The sequence below is a fragment of the Gossypium hirsutum genome, chromosome D07, assembly GCF_007990345.1.
Source record: "Gossypium hirsutum isolate 1008001.06 chromosome D07, Gossypium_hirsutum_v2.1, whole genome shotgun sequence".
Lineage (NCBI taxonomy): Eukaryota > Viridiplantae > Streptophyta > Magnoliopsida > Malvales > Malvaceae > Gossypium > Gossypium hirsutum.
In genome coordinates, this window is record NC_053443.1 from 44,627,535 (window position 1) to 44,651,778 (window position 24,244).

The 24,244-nt window shown below is 37.4% G+C and overlaps 1 pseudogene; it reads left to right on the top strand.

Moving 5' to 3' along the window:
* The first annotated feature begins 14,928 nt into the window (after nt 1-14,928).
* On the top strand, nt 14,929-15,044 carry LOC121219612 (uncharacterized; annotated as a pseudogene).
* Nucleotides 15,045-24,244: the final 9,200 nt, after the last annotated feature.

A 24,244-nucleotide genomic window follows, 5' to 3' on the forward strand; every position in this document is an offset into this window, starting at 1 on the left:
AATAGGGGAACAATTTTTATCTAAGGGCATCTTCAGGAACACCTTGCTCCTGAATGAATCAAAGACCTCAAGAAAAAGTCTCAAGTGCATAATGGGATCTTCAGTAGGTAGACCACTAAACTACCCTATTGTCTGCAACATCTAAAACATTACTGGTTTTAATTCAAAGTGTTGAGCTTGAATATGTGGCCTAACAATTCTTGGATTTAGATCATCCAAAATAGGCACTACATGTTCTCAGTCATCTATAATTCTAGGATTATCAGCATTCCTTTCATTCTGGAGTACCTAATCTTCTCTGTTTGAATCATTTCTAATTCTCTCCATTTCTCTTAACTCTTTTCTTCTTCGCCTTAATGTCCTTTCAATTTCAAGATCAAAACAATGTTTTGTATCCTTTTTATACTTCTTTTCATGTACTAATACAAACCTGCATAATGAAATAAATTTTCTAATTAAATACTCTAACAAGAATAACAAGAATAATAACAAATCAACCTTTCACCAATATTGGCAATCCCCGACAACGGTGCCTAAAACTTGTTGCATGTAAATAAGTAATGCAATTGCGTAAGTGTACATGTCATTCAAGTAATAAGGTGATAAGTAAGTATCGTCTCCATAGGGATCAAAAATTGGTAAGAAATTGAGTATGTTGTTATAGTACTATTAATTATAATAAAACATCAGGAAATAATCTCAGAGTGAATAAGAAACTAGAATAATAAATTACTGAAATTAAATGATAAAGAACAAAGAATTGATATGGCAAGTAAAATGATGTGGTAATTCACAGAGAATATCAAGAGTATTTATGTTGTTGAATGAATAGGGTTTGACTTATGCAAGAGAAATGTTCATATCAAGATAATGCCATGGCAAAATATTGTCTAATCTACTACCCAAAGATTCGCTACTGTGACCTGGCTCTTTCGATAGCTAGATCTTAAGCTAGAAATCTAAGTTCATGTACGTCTACAGAACTTGGGATTGATAGCTGCAATGAACGTCCTCTATATACAACTTGCAACATCGATGTCTAGAGTGCTACGAATATTCTGTCGAGTATTCGGTTGCAACAAATGATTCAAGATCCATTATTCTTAACCTTTTCAGAATTAAAAACACCTAAGAACATAACATACACTCAACTATGTCTAGAGCTTGCATGCATGTATTTAAAATAAGCATGAATTGAATGTAAAAGTGATATAGACAATCTCAAATCCTAGGCATTAAAGATGATGAAAACATTCACTTAAACAACTCCAACCTAAAAAAGATTTAGTTCATGGATGGAAAAGTAAACGTCAAAATAGAAGCATTCATCAACATTCTCAATTAATTTCGAATCATAGAAAATTCAATCTAGAAAAATAAAGGCAAAACTACAGGAAGTTAATTCCACACTCGAGCTTCTCTTTTATGTTCCGATTCTACACGAATCTAGAAAGGATTTCCCTTCCCCTTCCTCACGCCTGTATGCTTCTCTCTTCTAAGTTGCTACCCTTTCTTTCTCTAGAATTCTCTAATGGAGTTCTTCTTTGCGTAGAGAGAGAATTTTTGTCACCAGTCCCTTTCTCATCCTAATTCTCCTTTTCTTTTTTCTTATTCTCTTTACTTCTTTTATTGGGTGGATCTGTCGCACCTCAGCACACATTTTTCATTTCTCTTTTCAGGATGGTTTTTCTGGTACACGTCCAGCTGGCTGAGAGTGATGTGGATAGAGTGTTGAGTTATCTTCCCAGAATTTCCATGGCAATTCTGTTGGCAATCAATCTTACTAATCTCCATGGCAATGTTTCACTTCCCTTAATTTCTTTCTGCATCCTCTTAGTCCTCTTCTTCTACCTACACCTGTGTTTACATAGAACCACACCTTTCCTCCTCAAGTGATGAAATAACAAATAATGGCCAATGTAGCGTAGTTCAAGCTTTGTTATGCAATGTTCTAAAATTATCCAAGAAATGCAGATGTGTTTACTTAATTTCAAACAATTAGTTCCATCTGGAGGCTTAAAATATAACTCTTTTCAAGATTTATCAACACCACGTACAAAATACTGATATTGACGAAGAACACAATGATGTTGCGATAAGGCACCAGCCAGTTGCGACAAAGCCACCAGTTTTCCCAAGACTTCGAAACTGACGAATATGTTGCGACATAGAACCCCTTTGTCATGACATACGTAAACTACCAAGGATGTTGTGACATAAAACCCATGTGTTGCGACATCGCTGGAATTTTCTGTAGGGTTGATGTGACTCATTCGCGCAACCCGACAACCTACCCTTTATTTAACCAGATTTTTAACCCTTTAAAAATTTATTTTATAACCTAATACCGTATTTACTTCTCGTTAAAACACCTCTGAACCCTTAATTCCTCAAACTCTCTCAAACCTCTCAAAACTTCTTAAACCTTAAACCCTAAATCTCTTAAACATCCTATTTCCGCTTCAGAAACTTTTCAATCATCTTTGGTGCAACAAGGAATGGAAAAGTCACGGGAAAGCAAGGAACTCAAAAAAACTTTGACTATATATTTAAGGTTAAAGGTTCCTAAATTCAACTTTTTACTGTTCCATTGAATTGTTTGCTTATTAATTTATTAGGATTGAATTATCATGCTTTCTAGGAAAGTTTAATGAAAAATATTCATTCCAGAGAGGGGATTTGATCTGTCCATGATTTTGTGTGAGGAAATATGGCCTTTAGTTAGATATCATAGGTGGGAATGTTTTGGACGATCCTTAAAGATAGTGATGTGGTATCTGTTGTTCAAGAATTTTAAGCATTTCTATGGGATCACGAGTCTAGAAATATTGAAGGCCATATGTAGGAATCGATACTTGTGCCAGGGAAAGAGGTGCGAGTAACCCCTCGAATAATTTACAACTTTTATAATGCTTTATACTATGAAAATGATTTTATTAACGAAACTAATTTAGAATACTTTTGGGGCGTAGATATAGATGACATTATAAACTTTTTAACTAAAGAAAGTGGTGAATGGAAATATTTTCCAAGTACCAATGTTCCCATATCCTTTCATCAAACTATTATGTTTCTAGAGGCTAAGATGCGGACTCAATTTGTGCGTACACAAATAGTACCTGCTTTAAATGTTTCTGACATTGGTACTTTTAGAGCAGTTTTACTTTATGCTATTTTGCAAAAAAAGCAAGTCTGCATCAGTAAATGGATCCACCAAAACATGAAGAGATGCATTAGTAGCCAGAAGGTCAGATTTTTTTGTCCTTATCTATTAACGGTCTTATACAGAAAGGCGGGTGTACCTATGACATCCACTAAGCAGTTGCTAAAACCTTCTAGAAGTATCATTGGAGACACCTTGTTCTAACAGTACATTGAGCTACAAACCAAAAAGATAAAAGATTGGAGCAAGTGATAGCAAGAGGTGACAGCTACACCAGCTTCATCTCAGAGGTTGACACAAGCTCAACAAGAAGTTGGTGAAAGTAGTCATCCAAAGCTAGGTTGGATGTTTCAATGGATGCAGATCAGGACCAATTTTTCAAGAATTTGCTAGGAAAAACTTTAAAAACTTTATGTTATATTATTTTATTATTCAAAAAACTTTAAAAACCTTTCTTTTATGTTCTCGTACTATAATTTATTTAAAGTACTAGTTAGATCTTTTAGTGTTTAAGTAAGAATTGACCTAGCACTCGCCTCTCTTGGGTATGATCCTCATAGTATTCACTTACTTCGTTGTAAAACTATATCATAACTCGACCCATATACTTGCGGATACTGCCTTGTCGTTCTATTTTTTATTGCAGTATTCACATTCTAGACGTTAGTACATCTAGAGGTGGTCAGTTTCGCATAAGTGCTAAGGTATGAGCTTTGCAAAAAACTAAGGGTTGTATAAAATCATTAATTCGTAGGAATATCATGCTTTTACAAGTAACATGCATTCAAGGTTATTAAACTTTAGTAGGGTTCATGCAAATACATATGGTTGCACATTTATGTGTTCGCATATTTTACTAGTGGTTTGCAAGTAATAAAACAAATAATATAGAGGTATGCATGTAAATATGGAAATTATTATAGGGTAAACATGTAATTGTGGCCTGCATCATATAGAGTTCCCAAACACTTAAGCGTAAATATGTCTCGCATAAAAAAATTAAAACATAACACTCTCATGCATGGATAACATCAAGTTTATTCATGAAATAATTAGTTAGCTTAAAGCGCTGCTATAGATAACACCTCTAAATTTTGCGGCATTTGTGTGGGAAAACGCCGTTATAAAACATGATCTTTAGTGACCCTTTTCATACAAATGCTGCTATAGAATATGATCTTTAACGGCGTCTTTTTACAAATGCCACAAAAGATCATGTTCTTTAGCGGCGTTTGTAGTAAAATGTCGTTAAAAATCATGTTTTATAGCGGTGTTTGTAGTAAAACCACCGCTAAAGATCATGTTATTTAGCGGCATTTGTTGTAAAAGCGTCGCTAAAGACCATGTTCTATAGCGTCATTTGTGAGAAAATGCCGCTAACATTAATAGAGTTTACCAATTTATTTTTATTTAATATAGAACCTGAATTTTCAACATATTTTTCTGCAACTTAAAATCCAACCAAAAACTTCAAATCTAAATGATACTATCATGAAAGAAATATGAATATGATCTAAATTAATAAATGAAATAACAAAATATATTCAATAGTTATATTGTTAATATATTCTCACAATAAGAAAACAAAAGTCTAAGATGGCGGATTCTGTGATTGATTCTGTTGAAACATCTTCATCATATTTTGAAGCTATAGCTAGAGTTCGTCATATTTTCTTGTTGCCTCTGCTCCCTTGCTGCTGCCTCTGCTTCCCTCATTGCTGCCTCCACTTTAAGTTGTAGCTGGAGTTCATCATATTTTCTTTGAGCCTTTGCTTCTCTTGATACTGCCTCCACTTTAAGTTGAGCAATTTGCTCAACTGTGCTCACTTGCATTTGAGCCATCTGGTCTCTTAACCTCTAAACTTCAACTTGAGCCTGATTCACTAAAGGCATGTATTACTGCGAGCTGGATCCAAAATTTTGGGTTGGACTAACAAAAGATCCTTGAAATAGAACCCGACCATACCTTTCAGGACCCAAAACTTCAGTAATAATTTGTTTATCAATGTCGTCCAGATTAACAGAACTATCACTTGAAGCCATCACTTCATACTCCACCCTTTTATCCTTTAGTTTCTTCTAATAAATTAATCAAGGTGTTAGAAACAAAATATATAATCAAACAAATGCAACATAACTTGACGTTATTTGCATTACAAACGAAATTAAACCATTATAATTAAACATGATAAATATTTAAAATAATTTAAATTTTATTAAGTAAATATACCATAATTTTTGTAGCTTCAGTAGTCATAGGTGATCCATCTTTCCTTCTATGTGTAATGTCATAAAGCTAAAGGCGTCCAACTTTTTGACCAGACGACAGTTCCTACAATATAGTAGGAAAAATATTATTTAATAGAAAGTAATTAATATTTGACACAATTAATAAATTCAAAATACCTCCTCATTAGGTACACAAGCAAAACATTTTAACCCAGCTGTGTGCGTGAATTTTTGTTTTTGCCTACTTGTATTCCAACTCGCTCACGATCCTACATTATGAAATTATTATCACGTATATAGTAAATACTATAAACCAAAATAATTATAAGAGTTTGGAAGTACATAATACCTCTCCTTTCTTTGAATTCCAAAATCTAACTGCATCTTTCCATTGGTACCTCAACATTCTCGGTGGGACATTTCACAATTTCTCTTCGAGGCTTATATTTTTCTTAAAATATTGCTTCTTTAAAGTAATTTTATGGTCTCTTAATTTCTTTACTAATTCTTTCTTTACATAATTATCCTAGACCTCTAAAGCAAATCTCTCCTGCAAATAACATAAGTTTAGAAAGTAAATATAAATGAAAATTAAACCAAAGAATTATAAATTACATTCACGTTATTACCTTAATATTATCGATAGCTTGATTTTTATTACTATCAGGCATATGATGCCATGACTTGTAGTAGATTGGCAACAGATTGACATTTCGTGCTATAATGCCCAAGTTTCCTGCTAAAATTCGAGCTTCTGATCTAATAGGCTAACCATGACTGTTTCTTGATACTTTGACAAGCTCCATAGAATTTAGATCGTATAAATCCTTTAATAGCATATGTCCTCGAGTTTTGCATCTTCCACCATTTTCAACTAAAAAAATGGATATGATAATATAAGAATTTGAAACAAAAATCAATAGTAAAAGTCAACATGCATGTTGTAATGCCCTAGAATTTGGGCCTAGAAGTATTGGGCCTTGAGCAAGGGAACGGTTAGGAAATTGTGCAGAAAAGTATGTCTGCTTTAGTGGTTAAGGGTCCTGAGAGGAGTTGGAAAAGTCCTGGGTTTAAACTTGGGCTTTAGCAAAAATTTTTGGTTTTAAGAGGATAAAACCCTGGATGCTTGGATGTAGGCCTTTTAAATTATTGTGTTAAAAAAATGTCATAAGCAAGCACGTGGTCTAGTGGTTGTGGTGTCATTAAGGTTGCAAGAGAGCCCGGGTTCAAGTCTTGGCTCTTGTAATTTATTTTGTTCTTTTAAAGGAACCTGGACTTTTGCCTTTAGACCTTTTTATTAATTGAAGATAAAATTTGACACGAAAGAGCTCATGGTAAGGAGGCAAGTGGCGTGTTGAGCTATTGAGGGGGGCTTGGGTTCAAATCCCATTGCAAGCAAAAAGGATATTTAGGGTCTGTTTGATTGCTAGTAAAATATTTTCCGTAAAATGATTTCTGGAAAATATTTTACTTTTCTGTAAAATGATTTACTGGAAAATATTTTCTGGTGTTTGATTGAATCTGTGTAAAATATTTTCTGCTGCTTGGCAGATTTTTTGAAAATATTTTTCGGAAACGTTGTTTTTACATATATTAATATATATTAATAAATTTTTATATTTTAAATTATTTTTACATATATTGCAATGATTTATTTATAATAATACTCAATTATTAAGCTACAATATTAATCGTTATAAATTGAAAAAAAAACTAATATCAAATAAATTATTTGTAATTGTGTTAAAAAAACAAGTATTGAATAATTAAAAAAACAAGTTACTGGAAAATCGATTAACAGAAGCAGTTTTCTACCGGAAATGAAGGAAGGAATGAAGGAGGCGATAGAGAGGAGAGCACGAAAAATGTCTTACGGAAATTGAAAGGGTAAGACATTTTCCCTAAAATGTAACCCATTTTCCCTTGTTTTGGAGTTCATTTTCCAAATGGAAAATGTTTTCCGCCAATCAAACGCTGGAAAAGTTGGAAATGATTTTTCAGAAAATCAATTCTGTCAATCAAACAGACCCTTATTTTGCTAGTATGAGGCGGCAGGAGTTTGTGGTGGTTTCAAACTCTGTAAGGTGAAGTTTGAATTGGTCATGGAGAGATTGTTGGAGCAAATTGTGGAGAGGATTAAGGGAGAGTTTTGTGGAGAGAATCAAGGAAGTGGAGGTGTGTGGGAGTGTTTGTGTCGAATAGGTAGAGGGGAGCCTAAGAATTTTGGCTGGGGGGTTTTTTTCCTCATTTTGGTCAGCTTTTGTCACTGGTTTGGACTTTTTCTTTTTCCTCCCTTTCTCTCTAGTGCTGAATTTGCAATTTACTACTCGTGCATCTTTGCTTTTTTAGTTTTTGCTGTTCTTACTTTTGCAATTGATCATTCCTTTCTCTTTTGTATCAACCTCTACCGAAACTTCTCTCTTTTCTATTCTTCTCTAGTTTCAGCCAATTGCCTGATCACCCCTTCTTGACCATTGATTCTTTCGGCCGAAGCTATCACACTAGTCTTGGGATTCTTTCTCTTCTTCGATTGGTGATCGAAAGTTCTTCCCTCTCTGTTTCGATCCTACAATGGCTCTGACAATTGATAAGTGATCAAAGACTACTTTCTGCTTTTCTTTTAGAATCATGTGCACCTATGTTCTTCTTTTATTTTCCAAAACTAAACAACCCCTTTAACCAGTTGTTATTTCATTCTTCTTGTACTACACCCTTTGCGATTCTAGGATCTCCTCGAGGAGTGGCGAAGTGTGAATGGGTTGGAGGAGTCACACTTTTAATCTCAAACATCTGGTAAGGTAATAAGTTTACCTCTTGATTTTGGGGATGGCCGAATGTGCCCTACCATTTTTTAATCGGTTCTTGACTGTACTTTAGGAGGCAGCATAGGCGTGGTCGGTTTCTGAACAGCGAGCGTTGAGGGATTAAGGTCACCCTCATTCAAACAGGGTTAGGTGCTTGTAGATCTTGGAACGGCTTCGCAAAAAGGTGTGTATCTATACACCGTAAATCATTACTATCATAAAGCTGAAAGTGTGTGTAATAACACCCATACTTAACTGCAAATTGGCAAAAGCCGAAAAGTTGTGAACATGGCGTTTGAGACCACACGGGCGTGCGATCGCTCGAGTGGTGAGCCCTACGTGTGATTCGTGGGCAAATGACCGAATTACCCCCAAAGGGTAAAATGACCAAATTATCCCCGAAGGATAAAATGATTGAATTACCCCTAAGGGGTAAAATGACCGAATTACCCTCGAAGGGTAAAATGACCAAATTACCCCCTGAAGGTTAAAATGATCGAATTACCCCCAAAGGGTAAAATGACTGAATTACCCCCAAAGGTTAAAATGACTAAATTACCCCCCGAAGGGTAAAATGACCAAAATACCCTTGTAAGGTAGAATGACCGTAATACCCCTTGAGGATAAATGACTATTTTGCCCTCGAGGTTAAATGATCGATTTGTCCGTGATGAAAATGATTGATTTGTTTGTGATTTAAATAACTATTTTGTCTGTGAATTGTATGACTGATTTTGAGCATGGCATTTCGCATACACGGCATACTACATGGCACATATTCTGATTACTGGCAGCTTTGCTGTGATACTGTTGGTGGCAGCTTTGCTGCGATGCTGCTGATGGCTTTGTGCCGGTCATATTACCGTTGCTGATGGCTGTGTGCCGATCATATCACTGCTATTGATGGCTTTGTACCGATCATATTACCATTACGATGGTTGTGCGCCGATCATATTGCTGCTACTGATGGCTTTGTGCCAATCATATAACTGTATTTATGGCTTGTTGCCATTCTGTTTATAGCTTATAGCTATCCTATTCATGACTCTTAGCCATTCTGATTACTGGCAACTTTGCTGCAATACTAGTTAGTGCCACAATCAGTGCTGATATTGGTGTGATGGTTGGGTGGGTGGATTTTATCCCCATATGGTGTGTTGGTTGGTACGGGTGGTGCGTTGGCTGGATTGGGATGGGTTGCATTATTACACTGTACCGATACTGTATTGGGCTAAGGCCCACATTGTTACTGTATTGGGCTAAGGCCCATACTGTTGCTGCATGATGTATGCTGACTGTTTGATAAGGGATTACATATTGAGTTTTCGTAAACTCACCCTTCTGTCTAACTGTGTAGGTAATTCCCAGCATTAGGCGATTTGGAGTCACAAGAGAGTCGGAGGTGGCCACACGACCGCTGACGCTCTACTATAGACTTTTTATTTGAATTTTATATTTTTGGTTTTAATTCTGTTATAAGGCCTTTGAGGGATTAATTTTTTTAAAAGGGCTTTAGATTTCCTTATTTAAAATTGCTAATCACGAATTCTCAAAATTATAAACTATTTTCCAAAAACACTTAAAAACAAACATTTTTACATTTCAAACTTTAGTAGCTTCCGCGATTGGAATAACCTAAAGTATCAATGTCAGGCATTAAGTAAATGTTTTTGACGAGATGATTAGCTAAACTCGAGCAAAAGGAATTAAACATAGAAGTGAACCTTTAACGACAAACTTAATTTTTGATCGAGGCTTTGATGTGACACGCCAGATTCGGCCAAAACGTTTGGGGCTGGGTTTGGGGTGTTACACATATAAATTAAAGTTAACATCGCTTTGAATTTCTATAAGTTCATCAATTGTATTCGGAACATTCGAAGATTCAATAGTAGTCTGTTGATCACTATTTGTTTCTTCCGAATTTGGAGGATTTTGAATAATACTTAGATTTCATAATCTTCTTCAAGGCATATTATCTGCAATACACATAAAAGAGTTGAAATATTAGTAACTAATTACAAAAATAATAGTACATATAAAATAGTCGAAATATTTAACAAGATCAAGATTTAAATTATAATATTACATATAATTAAAATAACGTAAAATCTTACTATATGATGATTCGTAAATATCTTCATCCATATCCTGGTGAACCCATTGAAATTGTGTACTAGTACTAGGGATAGTTTCATTTAAGCTTTGTTCTAGAAAAGGCAAAGTTTCTGATCTTTCATCGATGTCACCTCTACTTCCATTGCCCATGTTAAACAAGTCTCCAGGGATGTTATGGAGTACAACGTACCAACCCTCATCAGTTGGATCTTTCGAGTAAAAAACTTGTTTGACTTGAGAAGAAAATACATATGTCTCATCTATCAATTCTTGTCGAGTGTGAATTAATCGAGAGAAGTTCATAATAGGACAACCTTCCGTTTGCCATAGTAATCCAACTCAATAATGCCTGTAAGAAGTTCGTAATACTCCACATTTCCCTCAACAGAATTACTGTCCCTAGCACATCATAACTTGTAATTGAAGAATTAACAACTATTCCACAGCTTTGAGTCCTCCCCAATCTTTTACGAGATTTTATATGAAACATGAATCCATTAATGAGGAAGGCATTATATCTTTTTACTACTCTATTCAAACATTGGGAAAGCCATTTAACTTCTTCATTGATGTCATTTCCACTCCAAACTTATTGAATTGGAAGTAAATTGATTAATTATAATGTTATACGAAAAAGTTATTATTTTTCATTGAAAGCTTCAGTTGCATACCATCTGCCTTAACCATTCATGAAAAGATTCTGTGAATAACTTTTGAATCTCTCGATGTTGTAATCTTCGAGATCGTGGATTAGATCTCGAGACTTGTTTAAATGCACTATGTTAAAAAGTGGATTACTCGGTTAGAAAATAAACAAATGAAACTGATGGATATTTATCAAATTCTAAAGCTTACTTGCGTAATGGTTCAACTGAATCGTGGTGAAAAAGAACATATCGATATGCTTGTACCCAGGATCTATCATCTAAGTGTGCAATATCAACTTTACCGATTGGTTGTCCATAACTTCAAAATAGATAAGTTTTAGCTAAATTATGATTTGTGAGCCCAACATTTCTACTTGGCCTATTTAGTCTTGTTTCAACATTTTCTAAATATCTAGAGCAGAAAGTCATACACTCCTTTGCTAAGTAACCTTCAGTAATTGATCCTTCTGGATAACGCTTATTATGATAATAAGACTTCAATTTGCATAGAAACCTAAACACGGAATACAACATTATCAAAACTTGTAATTAAAGGTCTATTCATGAATGAATGAAAACTTTTCAAATAAATTAGCACCTCTCTATAAGATACATCCACCGATGGAAAATCGGTCCACCAAGTTTTGCTTCATGAGGGAGATGGATTAGCGAGTGCACCATAATACTGAAGAATGAAGGTGGAAATATCTTTACCATGTTGCATAAAGTCAAGGCGGCTCTATCCTGTACTTTCTTCTTCAACAATCAAAAATTTGCCACAAATAGCTTTAATTATATTAGATAGTTCAATTATACAAGACACCATATTTTTTCACACACAACAGCGTAAAACAACTAGTAGTAAATCTTGCATCAAGATGTGATAATCATGTGATTTTAGGTAATATAGAGCAAGCAGACAAAATGTAGTCACATTCTAGGCTTAAGCCCTTTCAGTACCAGATTCAGTTTCAGTTAGGGCCTTAGCCCAATTCAGTACAGAAGTAGTCATGCATTAGGGCCTTGGCCAATTACAGTAACAGTAATCAGTACAATAACATAAATACTGTCACAATATCCTACCAGCCAGCCTCTACACACCATCTCCGTCCAACCCTACACTCCATGTGGGAATATAATCAACCCACCTATCCCTACACTCTAAAAAGTACTGAATGTGGCACTAAACAATGGTTTGCAGCTGAGCTGCTAGTAAATTAGGTTCGAGGCCTGTTAGTACACTTCTTCCGAACAATACCAACCCCAACCCAATGCAATGCAATATACAAATATGACATGCTATTCATAATATCATGCATGTAAACTAGCATATAGTATCAAATCATTGGGACATCATAATGCTTAATCATATTTGTCATACAGTCATTTCAGTCAATTAGTGGTCTAGGTAAGCTTACCAACCGTATAGTAGGTCTACAATTGACTCGGGCGATCCGTGCAACCTTAACAATTAAACAGTGGAAATGGGCCTACAAGCCTATGATGTTTTCCCGTGTGGGCCCACATACCTCTATGGCCCACATGGCCCCAATTGGCCTTGGTCCCGTAGCTCACATGGCTTGGCCCAAAAATCCCACACGGCCAGCCTCGTCGATCATACTCTCGTGTGACATCGACAGCTTCACTTTTTGGCTTTTTACCGATTTTCGTTTATAGTGCTGCGGTTACACACCTGGAACATTTTTGACACAAAAGCAACTCCAAGCAATCTCGAACCTATAATTAACCAAAATACTACTCACTTAATCCACTTAATAGATGAATTTAAACCAACTCGAATGAGTTACTCAACTATTGAGTGATTGAAACTTACCCCAACACTTCAAATATGTTTGCTTACGAGGTAGTGCCAGAAGAGTCTTGATCCAGGGAAAAAGATGTTGCCCAAACAACAGAATATCCCTTAGTCAGAAACTTAACATTCTCAACTACTAACCACATAAAATCACTTACCGAAGTTGTCTAGGAAATGCGAAAATAAGGAACAAAAGTGCAATTGCAGTCGAAATGAAAGCAGAATCGAAAGAAAAATGGGAAGAGAAGGGTAGGCTTGGCAAAAGAGAGAACAAATCCCAAAGGAGAATTGACAGAGTTTTTGGAGAGAAACAACGTCAAAAAGATGAGTACTTACTGAACGATCGTAGTTAATCAAGGGACGACACGAGACCGAATGTAAAGAAGTTGAGGAGAAAAAGAATGGGAGAGCACATGAATTTTGGTAGCAAGGAAAAGCAATGGACAAGGAAAAGGACAGCAAAAGGGACAAGTGGAGAAGATAAAACCAAATATTTGATTTTTGGGAAAAAGAAAAGGGAAAAAAGATATGGACAAAATTATTTAATAAGAATCCCGATAACCCCAAAATCCCTTAATTCCCTCCTAAATTCACTCCATCAAACTTCCACTACCCGATTGGGATAATTTGAAACTCCTCCATCCCTTATTTTCTCCCCAAATTACTCTAACACCTCCCAAAATTGTCCACCACTTCCTCTCAACTACCAAATTTAAATTCCACTCAAACACTTCGGCATTTCGACTAAACCAAAACATCCACATGGCACAAGCAGTAAAATAAATCCCATTTGCACAAATAGGGAATCGAACTTCAGACCTTCTGCTCCTTTGCTCTCCATTTAACCACCAGACCATTAGGCCCATTCTGACATATTATACCAAAATTTAATTATAAATCTACTAACTAGTGATAGGGCTTTATTCAGAAAAATACAAAAATTTTCCCAATACAAGGCTTGAACTTAAGACCTTTCACACACACCTAAAGCACTTAACCACTGAAGCAGATACATAGTTGTGTCATAAATACACGTAAACAAATATACAAACTTTGGGGCGTTACAACTCTACCTATTAAAAGAAAATTCTGACCTCAAAATTTTACCTGATCAGAATAGATGAGGATACTGCTCACACATCACATCCTCAGGCTTCCACGTGGCCTCCTTAGATCTATGATTATGCCATATAACCTTCACCAAAGGGATAAACTTCCTCTTAGAACGTTTACATCACGATCTAGAATCCGGGCAGGCTCCTCCTCAAAGTTCAAGTCTGGCCTAACCTCAATCTCCTTAACAAGGACAATATGAGTAGGACCAGAGCGATAGCGGCTCAACATAGAGACGTGAAACACGTCATGAGTACGACCCAACTCTGGGGGTAGCTTCAACTGATAAGCAACTGGTCCTACTCGTTTAGTATATGATAGGGTGCAATAAACCTAAGGCTCAACTTTCCCTTGCGATCAAATCTTAGTACTTTCTTCCATGGGGAGACGTTAAGAAAAACAAAGTCTCCCATTGAAAACTTGATCTCACAATGTTTCAGGTTTGCATAAGACTTCTGTCTATTGAACACTGCTTTCAATCAGTCTCGAATCAATCTAACTTTATCCTTGGTATCAGAAACTAGTTCAGAGCTCAGAACATGTTGCTCGCCCAACTTAGTCCAACATGAAGGTGTGCGACACCTACGAGCATATAATGCCTCGTATGGTGCCATCTGAATGCTAGACTGATAGCTGTTGTTATAAGCAAACTCTGCTAGAGACAGGTAATCCTCCCAACTGCCTCAGAAGTCAATGACACAGCTCCTCAACATATCCTCCAGTATCTGAATCACCCTCTCAGATTAACCATCTGTTTGAGGATAGAACGCAGTACTAAAGTTCAACCTTGTACCTAGAGCTTCATGTAGCTTCTTCTAGAATCGAGACATGAAGCGAGAATCCCTATCAGATATGATCAAAATCGGTACCCCATGCAGTCTCACTAACTTAGACACATATAGTTTAGCCAGCTTCTGTAACGAGTAGTCAGTTGGAACCGGTATGAAATGGGTGGACTTGGTCAATCGATCCATGATGACCCATACAAAATCTTTCTTAGTGGGCGTGAGGGGTAAACCACTGACGAAGTCCATAGTCACCTGCTCTACCAGCATTAATGCCCCAGATACCATCAGAACTCCGCAGTTAAGTGGGCTTGGGCGAGAGTAGTATTAGGATGGGTGACCTCTTGGGAAGTCCTCGTGTTGCACCTTTCCCACTTCCAAAGTGGAATCTTAACTGGCTGTAACAACCCCGAAGGTAACTGATGCTCAGCCTTGACTTGCTGGCATGTCAGACATTTACCCACAAATTCTGTAACCTCATGCTTAAGACCTGGCCACCAGTATAACTCACAAAGGTCTCGGTACATCTTATTCCCGCCAAGATGCATAGCATAAAGCTACTATGCGCCTCTCATAGTATCGACTACCTCAATTCAGTAACATTCGGTACACAAATTCTCCCACGAAAACAGAGTACCCCTTCGCTATTCAGTCCAAAGACTCGTCCTCCAACTGTTTACCCTTAATCTACTCTATCCACTTCAGTTTAACTTGGAGTTCGGCCAACAGACTACCATCATCAAATAAACTATGTCGAGCAAACATCACCCTCAGATCAGTCACAGCCCTACAACTCAGTGGATTGGCCACCACATTAGCCTTACCAGGGTGGTATTCAATCGTATAGTCGTAGTTCTTAAGCAACTCAATCCATTTACGCTACCTAAGATTCAATTCCTTCTGAGTGAGAAGATACTTAAGGCTCTTGTGATCCGTGTAGATGTTACACTTTTCACCATATAGGTAATGCCTCCAGATTTTCAATGCGAACACCACTGAGGCCAACTCTAGGTTATGTGTCGAATAATTTGCCTCATGAGTCTTAAGCTGACGAGACGCATACACTACCACCCTACTCTCTTGCATCAATACACATCCTAAACTGACATGTGATGTATCCCTGTAAATAGTAAACTTTTTTCCATACTTTGGCTGTATCAAAATAGGGGCCTCAGTCAATATAGTTTTGAGCTTCTCAAAGCTCTCTTGCGCGCATCAGTCTAGTTAAATGACACACCCTTACGTAGCAGCTGAGTCAAGGGTGCTGCAATCAGTGAAAAACCCTCTACAAATCGTCGATAATACCCTGCCAGTCCCAGAAAACTACGAATCACATATACAGTCTTAGGCTTTTCTAATCCAACACCACCTCAATCTTTCGAGGATCAACCCTAATCCCCTCAGCAGAAACCACATGGCCCAAAATGTTACTCCTAGTAACTAGAACTCACATTTACTAAATTTGGTGTACAGTTGTTTCTCTCGTAAGAACTGCAGAACCACTCTTAGGTGTTCATCGTGCTCATCCTCAGTCTTCGAGTACACTAGTATGTCGTCAAAAAATACCACCATGAACTGATTCAGATAGAGCTGGAATAGTGAGTTCATCAAATCCAAGAAAGATGCTGGTGCATTCGTCAGTCCAAATGGCATCACTAGGAACTGATAATGACTGTATCGAGTCCTAAATGCTATCATGTATACATCAGTCTCCTTAACCCTCAACTGATGATATCCTGATCGGAGGTCAATCTTGGAGAAAATCGAAGCCCCTCGAAACTGGTCAAATAGATCATCTATCCTCGATAAGGGATACTTATTCTTGATTATCAACTTGTTCAATTGTCGATAGTCAATACACATACGCATGGATCCATCATTCTTTTTCACGAACAGAACTAGTGCTCCCCACGAAGACACACTAGGGAGGATGAACCCACGATCTAGTAACTCTTCAATCTGAGCCTTAAGCTCCACAAGCTCTTTCGGTGCCATTCTATAGGGAGCGATGGACTCCAGAGTTGTACCAGGAAGGAGCTCAATCCTAAAATCTACTTCACGATTCAGAGGTAACCCAAGTAGCTCTTCCAGAAAAATGTCCGAAAAGTCCTTAACCATCCTGATATCCTTAGCCAAAGAACCCCCAGAATCTGAAACACTGAAGTAGGCCATATACGCCTCACATCCCTTATCAACCAACTTTTTTTCCCTCAATGCAGAAATCACAATTGATAAATAGTTCTGACGTTCCTTAGTTATGACTACCTCACTGTCCTCCTTAGTTCCCAGTACAACTCTTTTTGTGGCACAATCTAAGCTCACTCGGTGCTTAACCAACCAGTCTATTCCCAGTATCAGATCAAACTCTCCGAAAGGCGGTTCTATTAGATCAGCCAAAAAAAATAACCCCTTGAACCTCTAAAGGAACGTCTCTAAACAACTTATTTACCTTTATTGGTTGTCCTAGCGGACTCACTACAATCACCTCACTTGCAGTGCTCTCAACCAAGATACCCAAGTTCTCAGTCACAGTACAAGCTATATAGGAGTGAGTGGATCCTATATCTATCAGTGCAGTATAATATACATTATAAATAAAAAATATACCCGTGATAACTTGTGAAGCATCTCTATCCTCTCGGTGATGTACAACATAAACTAGAGCCGACTGCCTCACCTCAGTATGACCAGCACCTCTACCCGGTGCTTTCTGACCACGGCCCAACCCATTACCACCTCTGGTCTGTTTATGGCCTCTCGGTGGTTGCTGAACTGTTCTTGGTAGAGGTGCAATATTGGTACCCAAACCTTGCATCGGATTAGACCTCCACGGACACTTTCTAATACGATGCTCTAATGAACCGCACCTCAAACAAGCCCCAGTTCTTTTCCAGCACTCGCCCTGATGGCGTCTACCACAATCAGTACATGGCAGTTGTCCAATAGTAGTAATAGGAGCCCTACTCTGATCGTCCCATCAACTCTGACCTTTTTCTTAGGCCTCTGAATGGAACTCGAGGGCTCTAAATCCCACATGCTCCTACCTCTCTCTCGGTTCTGGCGCTCAGTGCACTTCACTTCTTCGATGATCTTTGCCTTATCAACCAGTGCCGCAAAGTCTCATTCCCTTTGTGGAGCTATAAAAACCCTCAGATAATCCTTGAGGCCATCCTTGAAGCGAACACATCGCTTGTACTCAGTCGCCACCATACCCCTCGCATGGCGGTACAATCTTAGAAATTCGGCCTCATACTCGGCCACCGATTTATCTCTCTAAGTCAAATTTAGGAACTTCCTCCTACGGCCATCCACATAATTGGCCCCCACATACTTCCCCTGGAAAGCAGTCTTAAAGAACTTCTAGGTCAGTCGATCGGGCTGAGTGCCTTCCTTAACAGTGAGTCACCACTGATACGCCTCATCACATAGCAGCAATACAACACCCTTTAATTTTTGTTCAGCAGTGTAGTACAAATTGCCCATAATCCTCTCTTTGGCCTCTATCCAGTACTTAGCCACATTAGGGGCAACTCCAGCAATATCCCTGAAAAGCTTAGCTTTGTTAGACCAGAGCTGTTTTGTAACTGACCCGTTGCCTTCAGCTCTAGTACTGGTCCCAGCGACCCTCTCTAAAATCCTCAATATGGCCTAGGACAGTGCGTCGTCCCCAGCTGCTCAATCATAAGACCCAGTCTCAGTCACAGGTGAAGCTGGTGTCTCACTAGTATCCAAATTTGGTAGACTGCCAAATGACAAAGACCCAACTCGAGCACCTCTATGGCCTCTCCCACAGCCTCTTGTACCTCGTCCACGAGTACCTCTGATTCTCATTGCCTAATTGTGTTTTATATGAATTAATAGTTTTATGCATCAGTTTACAGTTCTAGTGTTTATTAACAGATGTTTTATGAAAACAGTATCATAAGTGTAAAGTTTATTTCGTACATCGTAGTGTCAATCAATGTCTATCAGTTTTACTATAGTATCAGTATACACTATTTTAAGTGTTTTCAGTATAGTCTATCTATAGTAGTCTCAGTATATTCTACCTGTAGCAGTTTCAGGATATACTATCCAAGACAGTTTTAGTTTCAGTTTAAATAATTCATAGTTTTAGAAAACTTACTGGATCGCTATTGGAGACTCGGTGTACCACACTTTTAGTAAAAACATTTAATAATTATTTCTCAAAGTCACGTCTTAAAAACCCATATCCAGAATTGAGTTTTGCAACCTGGCTCTAATTGCACTAAATGTAACACCCCAAACCCGGCCTGGACGTTATGGCCGAATCTGGCGATGTCACATGGTAATGTGTTTCAAAATCGTAGCTTGTGTTAGAAAACTGTAACTTTTCTAAATACATTTTTCATTTAGAGTTCTTTCATTATTATTTATTAATTCTAATATCGTGTTAATTAATCATTTGAAAGCTTCTAACACGTTTAATTTATGCAGAAAATTTTTAAAACAGATTGTGTAATCGTGAGTATTTTGTTAAAACGTTTGGTTCTTTTGAAAACTCGAGTTTTCCTAAAACTAGTAGTTATAAATTGAAAATCTCAAATTTATGAAAAATCCTTAGAAGCCATATTTCCAATAAAATTCCCAAATAAAATATAAAATCATAATTAAGTATGAAACAGAGACAAATAAGGTTGTGTGGCCACCGCTGAATCCTCTGCCGCACTGATTCACCCAAGACTAGGGATTACCTGTACAGATAAATCAGAAGGGTAAGTTTACGAAAACTCAGTATGTAATCCCCATATAGAGCAAGCAGACAAAATGCAGTCACAGTCTGCGCTTAAGCCCTTTCAGTACCAAATTCAGCTTCAGTTAGGGCCTTAGCCTAATTCAATACAGAAGCAGTATGCATTAGGGCCTTGACCCATTACAGTAACAGTAATCAGTACAGTAACGTAAATACTGTCACAAAATCCTACCCAGCCAGCTTCTACACACAATCTTCGTCCAGCCCTACACTCCATGTGGGGATATAATCAACCCACCCATCCCTACACTCCAAAAAGTACCGAATGTGGCACTAAACAATGGTTTCTAGCTGAGCTGCCAGTAAATTAGGCACGAGTCTTTTCAGTACACTTCCTCCAAACAATACCAACCCCAACCCAATGCAATGCATTATACAAATATGACATGCTATACATAATATCATGCATGTATACCTGCATACAGTATCAAATCATTGGGACATCATCATACTTAATCATATTAGTCATACAACCATTTTAGTCAATTTTGGGTCTAGGTAAGTTTACCGATCCTATAGTAGGTCAACAATCGAATCGGGCGACTGGTGCAACCTTAGCAATTAAACAGTGAAAATGGGCCTACAAACCTATGATGTTCGCCCGTATAGGCCCGTACGCCCATGTGGCCCACATGGCTTAAATTGGCCTTGGTCCTGTAGCTCACACAGCTTGGCCCAAAAATTCCACACGCCCGAGTGATTCACCCGTGCGAGCCTACACGTCCATGTGGCCTACACGATCCAATTGGGTCTGGCTTGTGTATCACACATGGCCAGCCTCGTCAATTGCACGACCGTGTGGCTTCGACAGCCTCACTTTTTCACTTTTTGTCGATTTTCGTTTATAGTGTTGTCGTTACACACCTGTAATGCTTTTGACGCAAAAGCAACTCCAAGCAATCCCGAACCTATAATTGACTAAAATTTTACTCAGTCAATCACTTACCTGATGAATTAAAACCAACCCGATCGGGTTACTCAACTATTGAGAGATTGAAACTTACCCCGAACGCTTCAAATTGGTTTGCTTACAAGGTAGTACCAGAAGAGTCTCGATCCAAGTAAAAAGATGCTGCCCAAACAACAGAATAACCCTTAGTCAGAAACTTAACATTCTCAACTACTAGCTACATAAAATCACTTACCAAAATTGTCCACGAAACACCAAAATAAGGAATAAAAGTGCAATTACAGTCAAAATGAAAGCAAAATCGAAAGAAAAATGGAAAAAGAAGAGTAGGTTTTTGGCAAAAGAGAGAAGAAATCCCAAAGGAGAATCGGTAGAGTTTTTGGAGAGAAACAACGTCAAAAGGATGAGTACTTACCGAACGATCGCAGTTAATCAAGGGACGATACAATATCAAATGGAAAGAAGTTAAGGAGAAAAAGAATGGCAAAGCACAAAATTATTCGATTGTGGACCTACTATAGGGTCGGTAAGCTTACCTAGACCCCTAATTGACTGAAATGACTGTATGACTAATATGATTAAGCATGATGATGTCCTAATGATTTGATATTGTATGCCGGTTTACATCCATGATATTATTTATAGCATGTGATATTTGTATATTGCATTGCATTGGGTTGGGGGTTGGTATTGTTCAGAGGAAGTGTACTGAAAGGTCTCAGGCCTAATTTACTGGCAGCTCAGCTGCAAACCATTGTTTAGTGCTACATTTGATACTTTTTGGAGTGTAGGGATGGGTGGGTTGATTATATCCCACATGGAGTGTAGGGTTGGACAAAAATGGTGCGTAGATGCTGGCTAGGTAGAATTTTGTGACAGTATTTGTGTTACTGTACTGATCTAATGCATGACTACTTCTGTACTAAATTGGGCTAAGGCCCTAACTGAAACTGAATCTGGTACTGAAAGGGATTAAGCCCTGACTGTGACTGCATTTTGTCTGCTTGTGCTATATGGGGATTACGCACTGAGTTTTTGTAAACTCACCCTTCTGATTTATCTGTACAAGAATCCCTAGGCTTGGGTGGATCGGTGCTGTGGAGGACTCAGCGGTTGCCACACAACCTTATTTGTCTGTTTTTTGTATGTAAATATGATTTTAAATTTTATTTGGGAATTTTATTATAAATATAGCCTTTAAGGATTTTTCTTAAATTTGGAATTTTCAATTTATAACTACTAGTTTTAAGAAAACTCGATTTTTCAACAGAACCAAAGGTTTTAACAAAATACTCACGATTACGCAATCTGTTTTAAAAAGCTTCCACATAGATTAAATGTTTTGGAAGCTTTCGAATATTATCATGATATTAGAATGAATAAATAATAATGAAAGAACTGTAAACGAAAAATGTATATAGCAAAGTTACGGTTTTCCAACACAAGCTATGGTTTTAAAACACACTACCATGTGACATTGCCAGATTCAGCCATAACGTCCAGGTCGGGTTTGGGGTTAACATGAGTCATCGTCGGTAACTAGATGGAAATCATATATTTAGATTTGAGGGGACTCTATTTGATGGTACTGAAGAGTTCAGAGAAGCTCTTGAGCAGATCATTGGATCCTGAATCTTGTTCGTGTTAAAAGATATAAGTTTCAATTATAGAAAGATGAATCAACCACCCAACACGCAAATAAAGAAAAGACCGAGGGAGGCATATGTTGGCGATGTTGACCGGCAGAGTGATGATAAATATTATGAAGAGGATGATCCTATTGAGGCAGACTTGTGCAAATAAAGAAGTACTTTTTTAAGTTGTCTTATTGGGAGCATCACATTTTACGACACAATCTTGATGTCATGCATATTGAAAAGAATTTTACGAGAACATCACCGGGACAATTCTCAATGTCGATAGAAAATCGAAAGACAATCTTAAGAGTCGACTTGATCTAGTTGACATGGGAATTTATGTGATGTTTATCCCCAATTACTTTTGAATGGAAAATCTTGGTTATTGTCTTCTATTTTTGAAATGTCGAAGAAAGAAAAAGAAGTATTCTAAACGATGTTGAAGGATATAAAGGTCTCAGATGCGTATGCATCAAATATATCTCGATGTGTGAGTCTTAAAGATCAAAGACTATATTACCTAAAATCACCTGATTACCACATCTTGATGCAAGATTTACTACCAGTTGCTTTACACTGTCGTATGTGAAAAAAGGTGACGTCTTGTATAATTGAACTATCTAATATAATGAAAGCTATTTTTGGAAAAGTTTTGATTGTTGAAGAACTTGAGAAAGTACAAGATAGAACTGCCTTGACTTTATGCAACATGGAAAAGATCTTTCCACCTTCGTTCTTCAATATTATGGTCCACTTGCTAATCCATCTCCCTCATAAAGCAAAACTTGGTGGACCAATTTTGTAACACCCCGTACCCGAGTCCGTCGCCGGAGTCGGACACGAGGGGTTTGCAGACTTCAATCACTTCTTTGCACAATCCATTTTAAAATTTTCCAGGCAAGCTGGCTAACTGCGTCACTGTCACCTTAAAAAACATATCTTGAGTTTCACAACTCGAAAATCAGTTTCGTGATTTTTCCCTGAAACTAGACTCATATATGCATCTACAAATTTTTTTCTAGAATTTTTGGTCATGCCAATTAGTACAGTTTATTAGTCAAAGTCTCCCCTGTTACAGGGATTGACTACACTGACCTTTGCGTATTACGACTTGGATATCTCCATGTACAGGGATTAAATACTGATGCCGTTTGTTTCTATAGAAACTAGACTCAAAAAGGAATCTATTCATATATGGCATGACTTATAATTATCTCTGGTTAATTTATAATGAATTTCCAAAGTCGGAACAGGGAATCCAGAAACCGTTCTGGCCCTGTCTCACGAAAACTTTAGCATCTCATAATATACTGTTCATATGAATGTTTGGTTACTTTCCTATGAAAATAGATTCATCAAGGTTCGTTTGAATAATTTATTCACTATTTAATTCCATTCCTACTATTTTTAGTGATTTTCCAAATCTACATCACTGCTGCTGTCAGCATCTGCCTTTAAGGTAGACTTTACCTATTTCATAGTTTCCATGATTCAACTAGCCCTTTTAGCATAAATAGCACAAATTATGATAGTGATTAACCATTCCCATGGCCAATCCTAGTTAAGCATATCCATACCAAATGATTATAACATTATGCTCAAACATATATAAGCCATTTTCGCATGGCTATGCAAAATTATACAAATCCAAAGGGTCCATGACCCACAACAAAAAGGGTAGTCCTATACATGCCATTTCGAAGTTCAACCAAAATTGTACCAAAAGGGGGCTTTGATAGTGTGAGCGACTTCGACTTCAAAATCCCGAGTCCGATAGCTGAAGAACCAAAATCTATAAATCAGAGAATCAAAGAAACGGAGTAAGCATTAAATGCTTAGTAAGTTTTGAGCAAAGAATTTAGACACAACCAAAGTATAGCATTCATGTAGCTAAACGGATAATTTCATATGCACAAATTTTCAATATCATACTTACTTCACATTACCAACCCTTTTATTCATACACAAAGATCAACTTAGCCAAAGGCCGGTAGCTCATTTATCAACTGAGCGAATACTTATTTGTAAGGGCTCAACTAATTCAAAGCACATACGAAACATACCTCAATGTTGGGATGTTTCAAGCGTATTAACTGAAATTTTTACAGCAAGATCATTCATTCCCAAATCACGTACCTTCGGAATTTAACCGGATATAGCTACTCGTTCAAATGCCTTCGGGACATAGCCCGATTATAATAACTCGCACAAATGCCTTTGGGACTTAACCCGGATTTAGTAACTCACA